Source organism: Phymastichus coffea, unplaced genomic scaffold (assembly GCF_024137745.1).
Source record: "Phymastichus coffea isolate CEN01 unplaced genomic scaffold, Cenicafe_Pcof_1.1 PCOF00009, whole genome shotgun sequence".
Taxonomy (NCBI): domain Eukaryota; kingdom Metazoa; phylum Arthropoda; class Insecta; order Hymenoptera; family Eulophidae; genus Phymastichus; species Phymastichus coffea.
The window spans coordinates 3,265,490-3,270,473 of NW_026706820.1; positions in this window are offsets into that span (position 1 = coordinate 3,265,490).

The following is a 4,984-nucleotide window of genomic DNA, read 5'->3' on the forward strand; positions in this document are numbered from 1 at the left end:
GATCGTCTTAGGAATCTCCTCTGGCTGTCCTAGCTGAGTCTCTCTTCTGACATCCCAATTTGAGTTGGCCTCTGTGGGGTAGTGGTACCAGGTCAAACAAATCTCGTAAGATTTTTATGCTGCGTGCTTCCGACGCGGTAGACGTTGGGGCAACTAGAGTCCCGTCGCGCCCAAACCGAGGATCAAGCCTTTAGTTCCGCTCTCCCTGAGCGTTAAACTTTGAAAAGATCGGTACTTCTTTCGAGGAGGTCGCCGCCTTAGATTAAAAAGGCTTCGACTCACTGTGTGCGTCAGGGATGTCGTAGCAAACTTGACTTTCGGATCTCCAAAGTGTTTGAAAGTGAAGGAGTGAAATACAGTGGGCTATGCTAACCTATTGGCGCCCAGAGAAAGGGGTGGTAATGTTTGATTACGCTGTGCTACCCTCAAAATGGAAAATTGTGAACAACGCATGCACTAACTGTATACGGGCTGAGCTGGCGGTTGGAGCGACCGAGATGGCGCGAAAGAAGAAGAGAGAGAGATAGACAGCGCTCTCATTGCGAATTATTACGGAAAATTTGAGAGAGTATCTGCTGGACTGTAGCAGAGAAAGGTACGCGCGCGGATTTAACCGAAGTCAACGGTTTCCGGAGTTGGCCCCGCAACCTCTTCAACGTTTTCGTTTTCGGAGACACGCCCGGTGCGCGGACGAGAATTGGAGTGTTGTGGCTGGATCGCGCTCAGCTGTGTCCCAAAGGATATCTGGCATCGGTGCGTGTGAGTGACCGGTGAGGTGCGCGGGTACGCATATGCATATATGTACACATATGCATATACCTGCTGCAGTACCGAATAACCAAAGGGCAGCGGAAGCAACAACAACAACAATGAACGGAACAACAAATTGAGGTAGCAACATTAGTAGAGCGAACGAAAGGACGAGCGAGAGAACAACGAGCGACGACAATAACACCAGCGAGGCGACCAGCGAGAAGGAGCGCACCAGTGACGTCATATAGCGAAGCGTTCTAGTCATCAGAGAGGCTGAAGGTCGAGGGCGGTGCCGAGTTATCTCTTGTCTCTCTCTTGTATGTTTGGACGCCAGTTGATGGGTGGTAGTGCGGCAGATCTGCTGGCTACCCCGTTGACGAAATAACGGCGGAAAATGTTTGTCGGGCATTTATTGTGATAATAAGTTTTAAAAAGGGAATCGGCAAGTTGACCAGCCACCGATTCACCTTCGCGTTAACGTTTGTTATTGTGCCGCTTGTAGTATATTGGCGTGAGATCGCCGTCTTGTAGTCGATTGTTGACGATTAAAGGATTAATGTGTTAATCCAGTGTAGTGTTTATTCGCCGGTGTATCACTCCCCATCCCGATTTGGAATCTGTGCATTTAACATGGTTGTGCTCGACGCATTATTCAGTTGTGGGAACGTCTTTTGCTTCCCGAATCTCCAAATAAATAATTTGTGCGGACGATCGCGAGCTAGCCAGACAGTAACGGTCGCATTTCTCCGTTACAAAATTATAAAATTAATTTTGAATAGTGTTTTTTATAGCCCAATAGTTGCTCTTTTAGAAACCATGGTCAGAATTGCGCAGAAAAAATCTTTTGTCATGTTACAGATGGTCAAATATAGCAAAAAAGTGTGTTTTTGACGCGTTTAGGTCAAGATACCTGGAAAATCAAGGGTAATAGAGCAATTTTGAGCCCAGATTCGAAATCAGCGTATGGAAATCTATAAAATATACTATGTCTGGTTTCAGGTTCTTGACTTTTGTAAAGTTTTGTTGGCTTGTGTTATTTAAATCTATAATTTCACATTCAACATTTTTAATTTTGAATGTATTTGAAAGAAGAATTGAAATTTATTCAAAACATCTAAAATATACATTTTTTGGTGCGCCGTGCGATCGTTCGCACCGTCCGCATACGACAACGAGGCCGAGTGATAATTAAGGCAGCAGTAAAAATGTAACTAGTCCCGTAGTTTTTAATATTTTGGGCTGAAATTTTTTTACATATTCTTTGAATGATTCTAAACAATATTACTCATGGATTAAGCTGGAACTGGTCAAGAATTAAAAATTCAAAATCAAAATATTTTTTTGATAATCATGGAAAAAAAATTTTTAGATTTTTTTTGGAATGCACCATTGAATTTCTAGTAAAATTTTACATATAAAACCATATCAATCATTCCCGCATCGATAAATTATCACCAGGCTGGAATTTCACTTGGGACTCTCCCATCATAATCACACCATCAAACTCCGCAGACATGTGTTATAGACAGCGAGTATAAATTATTGGACAATATAAGAAATATGTTAAATTATTGTTATTCTTATAAGAAATATGTTGTAACAGTTTTAACAATTAGGCAAAGATGAAATAAAATTTTTTTTCATTTTAAGTTATAAGTAATCGTAGATAAAGAAAAAGAAATAACTTGAAAAGATTGAAAAAAAGATTCTAGTTTGATTTATATTAAATATTTACATTCGATTCCACATGTAATTTATAGACTCTGACTATTAAAGATATATCTTATATAAATATTCAGTTTCCTGAACGGTAATTATAGATTTAATTAAACTAAGATTCATTATTTGTTTTTATTACTCAAGATATTTTCTATACTTTTTATAAGTTTTTTTTGTGATTATATTATTTAACATTTTTCACAATGTCTTACAATTTAAATAAGAAGATTGATCATATTTGATTAGGTACTAATCAAATTTTTCTAACTAATAATTTTCAAACAATTAGTCAAGTAAGTAGTAACTGCTCTATTCTACAATCTTCAAAATTTAACAAAATCTCTACATAAATACGCTTTAACTACTGAAAAATGTCTTACTATTTGAAAAAATGTTCGAATTCATTCTCCAACCAATGATAAATATATTAATAATATAACAGCTGAGTGTGAATGGTGGAGAAAAATACTAAGAAATTTTTTGCGCATATAAGACATGCAAAAAATGATAAAACTTATGAAAGAAGTGTGAATAATTTATTTGATATTGTTGATACAGGCTCATCTTTATTTACAATCTGTCTATAAAAGAACACTAGATAAATTTTATAATTAATTATACTATATTCTCCAAATTATTGTAATTGTGTACCTGATTGTTGTATATCTACATTATAGTGTTCAATAAAAAATAAAGATATAAGTGTTACTACCGTAAAAATAGTGTTTTATATTGTTTAAATCTAAAAAGGCTAGGTTTTGTATGAAGTGAATTCTTCGCCAAATAATTTGGATGTTCAAATATTCTTATTTTATTCTTTCTGCTTGCAGCTTTTATTTCATTTATTACTGTTGTCATCTTATAAGCAATCAGCCAGTGCCATAACGGGTATTGCTCCTATAGCGATGGTTAGCGCGTGGTGGGAGATATTATAGGCAAAGCTTATTTCTGAAAAATAGTATGATTATTGGAAAATAATCTGAAATTAACTCTAGAGACATGATTTGGCTTCTAGTCTTTTAGAGCATAATCCTTTGACGACTAGAAAGTCAATTAAGTTAGATAATTTATTAAAATCGAAAGGCCAATAGATATGTTGACCCGTGAGTATTAGAATTAAATTTGCTGCCTATATTACTGAGCACAGAATAGCTCGTTTTATGTTTGGAGTTAATTATCTATCAAGATAATTATGAATGTTTCGTGTTGTAGCTACCTCGTGCGAGAAATTGATGTCTTAATCAATCAAAGTATTTTTTGTATTGTTATTTAGTAATACAATGTCTAGGAGGACAGTTATATGGTGGCAGAGATCATAAATGAATCCTTTTTATTTTCAACTGTAACATTGGTAACGTATAGGTAGTTATTTTTGTGAGATACGTTTACGTGATGTTCAATTGTATTTGTAATAATACTTGCAGTTTTATCGTGTGCTTTATTGTCAGAGTGATTTGTATTATATAGAATATTATATTGTCAAAAAATCCTTATGTGTAAAGTGAGTTTCGGATATTAATATTATATCAATATTATTAATTATAAAAAAATTTTTTAGTTCGAGACTTCGTTGAGCTAATTTGGTTTCGTTCCAAACAGCTATTTTTATTCCTGCTTTTATTTGATCTTAATTATGAATGTTTTAATCAAATTTGGCATTGTATCTATTTTGCTTGAGTTGCATTATCATAGTTATTTGACAGGTATTTACTAGTGACGACTGAGCCTGTGTTTGTTTGAGTTTCTCTTGTGTTTTGAAACCATAACCGTTTACCGTCTGCGCGAACGAGAGATGTAATCTAACAATATTTTCGTTAATTTGAATTTCTCGCGGTAACTGTTTTGGTTTTAATGATGAACATAGTTTTTATTGTAGTAGTAATACATCCTTTGTAACTTCCTACGTAATTGCTATTGCAGTATATACATTTAATTTTGTTTATTTGTGTTTGAATCAGACATTCGCCGTTAAGATAGTTTTTAGTTCTTTTAGAGAGCATACGAGTATATTTATTACATCACGCGAAGATAGGTAAAGATCTTTGCGTTGCTCTTGTTTTTCTTTTTTTTTATATTGGTGAGTTTTCTTTAGAGATATTTCGGTTATTTATATTTACAGTATTTTTAATGAAGTTTTCGTTTCAACTAATGCATTTGATATGCTAAGTCAGTAATCGCAAATGCTCGTTTATCCTTCCTTGATAATATTGTTTTCTATGGGGTTGGTCCTATTTCTCTTATTACTTGTTGCTTTCCACTCAGTTCTTTCTTTTTCGCTTGTTTTCTGGTAAGGTCTGCTCAGGTTTTGAAACTTCGACTATCTTGGTCGTGCACCTATTTATATTTATTTATAAACAAATTACGTACTATTGTATCTGTAATTTGACTTTAATTACTTATATTTATTGCCACTCTACAATTAATTAGTATATATCTTATTTTATTTTTATCACTACACTAGATATTTGATTTGGAACGCATTAGTACACGTTCACTCTATATGAGTGCTAGC